Source organism: Athene noctua, chromosome Z (genome assembly GCF_965140245.1).
Source record: "Athene noctua chromosome Z, bAthNoc1.hap1.1, whole genome shotgun sequence".
NCBI classification, from domain to species: domain Eukaryota; kingdom Metazoa; phylum Chordata; class Aves; order Strigiformes; family Strigidae; genus Athene; species Athene noctua.
Window position 1 is genome coordinate 82,958,253 of NC_134077.1, and position 8,039 is coordinate 82,966,291.

An 8,039-nucleotide genomic window follows, 5' to 3' on the forward strand; every position below is an offset into this window, starting at 1 on the left:
AAATACAACCACATCTTAAAAACACCTCCTCCCCACCCCTCCCTTCTTCCTGGGTTCAGCTTTGCCCCCGATTTCTCCTCCGTCTTCCGCCCCCTGCGGTGTGGGTTGGGGGAGCAGGGGATGGGGGTTGCGGTCAGTTCATCACCCCTTGTTTCTGCTGCTCCTTCCTCCTCAGGAGAGGACTCCTCACACTCTTACGCTGCTCCAGCGTGGGGTCCCTCCCCACGGAGAGAGTCCTCCACAAACTTCTCCAACACGGGTCCTGCCCACAGGGCTGCAGCTCTTCACAAACTGCTCCAGCGTGGGTCCCTGCGATGGGCTCCACTCCTCCCAGTGACTGACTGCTGCAGCGCCAGCTGCCCTCAGAGTCCCGGCCTTCTTCGGTCACAGCCCCTGCTCCGACGTGGGGTCCTCTAGGGGCTGCAGGAGGGCATCTGCTCCACCACTGACGGCCATGGGCTGCAGGGCACAGGCTGCCCTCTCCCCACGGGCTGAGGGGAGTCTCTGCCCCAGCAGACCTCCCCCTCCCCCTCCTTTAGCTGCTGCGACCTCGGTGTTTGCAGAGGTGTTTCCCTCACTGCCCTCCTCCTCGCAGGTTCCCCTTCTTCAACACCTTATCACAGAGGCGCAGCCACCGTCGGTAATTGCCTCGGCCCTGGCCAGAGGCAGGCCTGACTTGGAGCCGGGGGAGCTTCGAGAAGCTTCTCACAGCAGCCACCCCTGTAGCCCCTCTGCCGCTACCAAGCCCCGCCACACACAAACCCACCAGCAGAGCCTTCACCCTGAGCACTGCCCTGAAGAGCCCGTGGCCAAGATCCAGTCAGTCCCATCTCAGTGTCTGGACTCAGAGCTGACCTGCAGCTCTCGTCTGTGCAAGGCCGGGGTGGCTCCGGCTTCACCTTCACCCGCCCCTTGGGCCGCTGAGGCCAGAACGAGCCGGGGACAGCCGTCCCCCAGGGGCCTTCCCACCCTCAGAGCCAAAGCCCTGCTCCAGGCCCCAAGGACCTCGGTGGCCCTACAGCGGACGCCTGCCGTCGCCCCTGCGCAGCAGCCCGGGGGACGCCAGGCCCTCTGCTGCCCTCTGCCCCTCTCTGCTCCTGTCGGCTGTGGGGACGGTGCCACTCGCAGCAGCCGAGCGCTTGGAGGGGCATGGAGACTCCCCGGCCCTGCCGGGACACGGTGGCCATTGGCCCGTTGAGGGGAGCCCAGGCCTGGGCTGAGGAGGGGGCTGGAGCCCCGGGCACAGCAGGGGAGCTGGAGGCCGTCCCGGTGCCCGAGGGGCGGCCCTGCTCTCTGGCAAGAAAATGGTGCCCGGAACGGGGCCTCCAGGGCCTCAGGGGCCCCCTGGGCCTCAGGGGCCAATCCCAGCAGCCGCCATTACACAACCCCTGCGGCTGGCCCACAGCTCGGTTGGCAGTTGAGCTTGGCAGTAGGCAAGACTAGTAGAGGAGCCCACAGACAGTGGTGTGAGCATGAAGAGGTTCTCTGTGACATTGTCCACGCTGACCCCCATAGGCCTCAGGAGGTGCCACAGACACCCTCCAGCTAACATGGCCCGAGGAAACGGATCACATCCACCCCATAGACACTCTGCCACCAAACTGACCCCAGAGGCCTTGGGGCCGAGCACAGCTGGGAGGGAATTTAAGATGAGCACCAAGAAAAAGGGGAGAAAGCAGCAGGGGAGGGATAAAAACGCCAGACACATTGTTAATAAAACTTAGGACTCTTTCATTTTCATGTCTTTATTGTCTGGGAGAGCTACATTTCTGAGTCCCGAGCAGAGCCCTCGTGTCCCGGTGGTGGTCCTCAGATGCCTTCTGCTGGCCTGGCCCTTCTTCCACCAGCTACCCCTGGGGCCTTCTTCCATCATCACCGGCGCAGTGGCTTCTTCTTGGCGCGTGAGGAAGAGTCCCTGGGCCTACTACTGGCCTTTCTCTTCAGAACACGCCGAGACCGAAATGACCTGCTCCTTGCCGACCTGGGAGCAGATAGACGTGGTGCAGTCTGCCCTGGCTCCCTCTGCAGTTCTTGCTCCCCTGGGATGGGAGTGGGGGGGTAGCTGGGCCCTCCCTGAAGAGCAGCTGTCGAGCTGCCCAGCAATTTGTCTGCATCTGTTGCGGGAGCGGTGTCAGAGGGCCCTGGTCTGGGCTCAGGAGTCCAACCTCGTGAGGTAACAGCACTAGTGTTGGTGATAGGGTTGATCTCTTGGCCCCCTTGGAGACAGCAGGACGGCTGCTGGCCATGGGGTTCTGCTCGTGTCCCCCTCTGGAGCCACCCCTGCTGGTGCTGGCCACAGGGCTCCAGTCCCATCCGCCTCGAGGGGCACCCCAGCAGGTGCTGGCCATGGGGGTCTACTCCCATCCCTATTGGGAAGCGCCCCAGGTGGTGCTGGCAATGAGGCTGCACTCCCATCCCCCTCCGGATGCACCCCACCTGGTGCTTGGCGATGCGGCTCCAGTCCGATCCCCCCTGGGAGGAACCCCAGCAGGTGGGGGTCCTGGGGATCTGCTCCTGTTCCCATCGGGAGGCACCCCACCTGGTGGTGGCCACAGGGCTCGGGCTGCCATCCCTCTCTGGAGGCATCCAACCTGGTGCTGGTCAGGGGGTTCCGCTCCCATCCGCACTGGGAAGCACCCCAGCTGGTGCTGGCCACAGGGGTCTGCTCCCATCGCCCTCGAGATGCACCACAGATGGTGCTGGCCACAGGGGTCCGCTCCCATCCGCACTGGCAAGCACTCCAGCCGGTGCTGCTCATGGGGCTCCGCACCTGTTCCCTTCTGGAGAAACCCCAGCTGGTGCGGGCTAGGGGGCTCTGCTCCCGTCCCCCTTGGGAGACACCCAAGCTGGTGCTGGCCACAGGGGTCTGCTCCCATCGCCCTCGAGGTGCACCCCAGATGGTGCTGGCCACAGGGGTCTGCTCCCATCCGCACTGGGAAGCACCCCAGCTGGTGCTGCTCATGGGGCTCCGCACCTGTTCCCTTCTGGAGAAACCCCAGCTGGTGCGGGCTAGGGGGCTCCGCTCCCGTCCCCCTTGGGAGACACCCCAGCTGGTGCTGGCCACAGGGGTCTGCTCCCATCGCCCTCGAGGTGCACCCCAGATGGTGCTGGCCACAGGGGTCTGCTCCCATCCCCATTGGGAAGTACGCAAGATGGGGCTGGTTACGGGGCTCCGCTTCCGTCCCCCTCGGTAGGCACCCCATCTCGACGATCTTGCTGCTGGCACGCTGTATGGGGGCTCGTTTTGGGCACTGCCCACCAACGGCACAGATGGTTGTCTTATCGGGAACACTTTACATTCCTCTCCCGGCAGCGAGTACAGGATGGAGGTCAACCTCCTCTTGCAGAGGGGGCACTCAGGCTTGATGTCTGCCCACCACTGGATACATCTCAAGCAGAAGCGGTGGAGACACGGCATGGTATAGGCTGCGTTGCCCAAGGTATACTGACATATTGGGCAGCGGTTCTCCAAGGCTGAGGCCGTGCTCAGCATGTGCTGCGGTGGGCTGAGGAGACCTGGTGGGGATGGACTCCTCCTCCTCTCCGAGGAGGCTGGCTGTCCCACTAGAAGAGGAAGAGGCAGAGAGGCCACGGTCACTGGCTGGCCCAGGAAGGGGTGGGAGAGAAGCCCAGGTCCCTCCAGAAGGAAACCCGCCCAGCTCCCCAGGGTCAAGTTTCCCCGTACAACTCACCTGTGCTGCGCAGAGGGCACCTCCTGGGTGCCCCGGCTGCCTGAGCCAGGCAGGGCCAGGGACAAGCCTGCAGTGGCTGCGGGGATGGGCACTGAGAGCTGCAGCCCCCAGTTCCCAGGGCACAAGCCCAGCACTGAGCCATAAGCTTGCTCCAATGCTCCAAGCCTCGCCAAAATGCTCAGCTGGAGTGAAGGCGCGAGCTGTCTCGCGGGGCTGGGTGCCCGAATATAAGCAGCGAGGGCCGTGACGTCACAGAGCAGAGCCGTGTGACGTCACAGAGCAGGGCCGCGTGACGTCACAGAGCAGGGCCGCGTGACGTCACAATGGGCTGTCCCCGCCCGCGGCGCTCGACCCAGCAGCCCTGGGGCCCTGGCACACGCCTCGGGGCTTACCGCCATGCCACTGCCCGCTCCATCCCCCACGTCTTCTGTTGTGTGCTTGGCATCGGTGCTTCAAGCCAGCCACAGAGGCCTTGGCCGTGGCTTCCTGGGGCACCATCAGGTCGCTCTGGCCGGAGGTGGCGCATTCTCCAGGCACACACAGAGGACTCCTGGGCAGCCCTGCACAAGAAGAAGGACCCCAGAACACAGCGCTCTCGACGTGGCCTCGCCAGTGCAGAATCCCTTGGAGGAGCAGCTCCCTCCACCCGTGGCAGGACTTTGCCGTAGGCAGCCCAGGGTGCCATTAGACTTCTTGGCAGCAAGGGCACATTGCCAGCTCCCGTTCAACGTTGTGTCCACTGGGACCTCCCTGTCCTCTTCTGGAAAGCTGCTTTCCCGACCGCTGGCCCCCAGCATGTCCTGATTCACAGAGCTGTTCCTTCCCAGCCACAGGACTCTGCACTTGTTGTTCTTGAAGTGTGTGAGGTTCCTGTCAGCCCATTTCTCCAGCCTTCCAGAGATGAAGGAAGGGAAGGGAAGCTAGAAAAGTACGTGACATACCCATTTCCAGTGAAGTGTTCATGCTGTATCTATGAAGAGGCAAAATAGCATTGCTGCTGCTTTGTAAACTTCCCAAGCTACCTGGCTGGGGAATAGGGGAGCCATCTATCCCTCCTGAGGTCCTTGCAGGCATGAGCTGAAGGAGAGTGAAATGCAGGCTTGGGCCACAGGGTCCTGCAGAACCACGTTTGGCCTTTTCCCAGAATAACACAGCAAAGACTTCTCATGCTAGTTTGGGTGTCGAAACAGTACTCCCCATCCACGGCATGCAGGTCTGTGTGCTCTTGGAAGCAGCTCTCATATTTGTATTTTTCCCCGCAGATAGCACACGTGGACCTAAAATGGTCTGCAGAAAGAAGAAAACAGGCCACTTCAGGAACTCTGAGGTAAAAGGCAAGCCCTCCAGACAATGCTGCCCAGTCAGGCACCCCCATGCAATTACATCCACCCCACATGCGCTGTCAAATCTCTAAGGCACACAGACAACCACTGCTTCATCTTGCCCCCTGCAGGCCCCATCCTATGTGGCTTGGGGCATATTCTGATTTGTTATTTCCTATTCAGGCAGCTCCGCTCTCCACCACAGCCTCCGTAAGACCTCACAGCAGTGTAGACGCAGAGCAGCAGGCCCTGCGGAAAACTCCTTTGGAAGTTCAGGGCTACGGTAGGCAAGTACTGGTCAGGACGGGGACAAACTGGCAGAACTCAACACAGAGGCAACCTCTGAGCTCTCAGAGGTCTAAGTCTTAGTATGCCAACTACAACACGGACTGGGTGTGCCTACAGCGCTCAGAGCACACGTGGTTCTCACTGCTGCTGCTCACTGACTACTGACTGCATCCGAGATCCCTGACGGGCACGTTATAGCAGACAATACCAAAGAGAACTAACAATCCAAAACAGGCAGGACAGTAAGGTGCTCGATGAACAGGAGGGCTGATGGAGCCTGGTTCTGTCCACGTTTGTACCCTAGACAGCCTCCCTTCATCCCAGCGACAACAGACCCCCTTCACCACAGCTGTGTGGGGAAGACAGACAGATGCAAAAAGCTCAAGATGCTTATGAATTCGTTTTGGTCTGACTGGCAACAACGATCATCTTTGGATGAGCTCTGGCGTCCCTGTAAGACGAAAATGTCACTGGTCAGCTGGCTGGGGTTTCTCCATCTTCTGATGTCTGACATACACCTCGGGGCACAGACGGCCATCCATAAGTAGTCACCCCCCTGCAGCTTGCAGCGTTATACTCGGCAGCCAACCACAGTAGCCGATGGGTTGGGTGCTACTAGCCCACTGCAAACAAGCTAAAACACATCAGCTCGTGTAGCCACAAGGGATCTTGAAACTAGTGCGTTTTACTTCACAACCGGAGCAAGCTGGGAGTGTACCCGTCAGCTACCGTGGCTCCACAGATGAGCTGCCGTTCAGGAAGCTCCCCCCCAGCAGCTCCGTTGTTTGTACTCATGTATCCACACGAGGAGCAAAGGCAAGGCCCTGGATTTACCTCTGCCACAGCGTGTTCAACACACCAGAGTATGCACTTTAAGTAAGCCGTTATTGTACTTCTCAATAGTTTCGTTTTTAAAATAAACAACTATTGTAAGCTACTACGCACTGGTACAGCCTCACCACTCACTCGGGTTCACTACTGCATCCCATCAGCTCCTGGGCTTCCAGCACTAAGCAAAGAAGCACTTTCTGCCCTTTATTCTGCTTGGCAGAATGAAAGTAGAAGCTGTACTGATCCAGAAGAGAAAAATGCCAGATGTGAAAGGTGTTAAACAGCTGGGCACTGGAACCGTGCCCCTGTGCTACCAAAAATCCTGGAAGCGTAATCAGAGCACAGCAACGCTCGGCTAAATCTAAGGGATTTGTAGGAGTCTAGGCTGAACAAGCGAGACAGAGCCCCGGCGCATGTACCGGGATGAAAAGGATTCACTGCTTCAGACAGTGCACTGCTTAAGGAAGAGGGGGAGGAGACGCACAACACGACTGCGAGAGCATTCTAGCGATAAAAGCACTGGTGGGTCACGTGTAACTAGGCTTCATTCTATAATCTTGCGCAGCCTCTTTCTGGGGTCATACCACAGCGCCGAGGGTCTCAATCTACCCTGGACCCTTTCTGACAGCAAGCGGAACCTAGCGACTGCTAGTGAATATCTGTCTCTCTAGCTGGTGCAAAAATGAAACACGGTCAATTGTTAGCAAAGAAAATTCATCGCATGTCATCAGTAATCAGTCCCACATCGCTGGGTGTCCCCAAGACAAGCAACCAACCTCCTTGTTGAAGTGCAAGGAGCCATGTGGTAGGCAAACTGAAGACCAAATACCAAACACTTTCAATACCTCCATTTGGAGGAAGAAAACTATGATGGCCTTAGTCTGCAACAAAAGTGCTCGATAGGTAAGGAGACTTGTCAGAACAGAATACAGTGAATACTAGAGGCACACCTGTTGCACACCTCAAAGAGCTCTACCCAGCATGACAGAAACCCTGACTGGAAACAGTTACATACATCATCCAGACGACATCCCTGCAACGCTGACAGCACATCCCGTTAAGGCTGCAGAACGATGGGGTCTCCACACAGCGGGCTGTGGGAGCTTCTTCTCACACTCCTCCGGGATGAAGAACAATTCTCACCTGACACAGGATTCAGGCTGACCTTTCAAATGCATGAAGCCACAAAAGCGACTTGATAGAGGAGCTCTCACGGCCACCAGGCACTTTGCAGATGCTCCTGAATCCTGAGCGATCCTACTCTTACAGAGCACTGCAGCAAGAGCTGTCTAGTAGGCACAGCCTCCAAATCTGGAAGGGCACAGCTGCCGAACGTACACCGATTGCAATTGCTGAATTGCACAGATTGCAACAGCCTCCTGAATTATTCCTAAAATCCGTCAGTGTTCCAGGTCCCGGTCGAGAGAAAAAAGCAGCAAAATTAAGGAAGAAGAGAGGGCAGTCTGGCCAGCACTAGTTGTCCTGCTCCACAGTCAGGGTGGCACCTTAATTTATGACTGTAGCCTTGAAGAAGAGCTGGAAGATTGGTGAGAGAGAAAATCACCCAGCACCAGACAGCTGGATAATTGCCCAAGAAGAAAAACAGAAAGGTAAAGGTGGTAGGGGGAGATCATGACTGCCGACTCAATCGGACAAAAGGGTTGACGCACCCCATTCCCCCTCAGAGCACGTGCAGAACCTGCCTCCACCTTTTCCTCATCTCTCATGCAAATGAGTTTGTGGAATACCTGCCTGTCTTGGTCTCGTATGTAAATTGGCCGATGAGATGAACTTCAAATGCGACAGAAAACTTTGCTGGGTGTGCACCCACCAACCCAGCTTACCGGACCTGCCATGGTGATCCAGATTCTGGTCTCCTTTTCCCTTCCTCTTCCCCTCCCCTTCT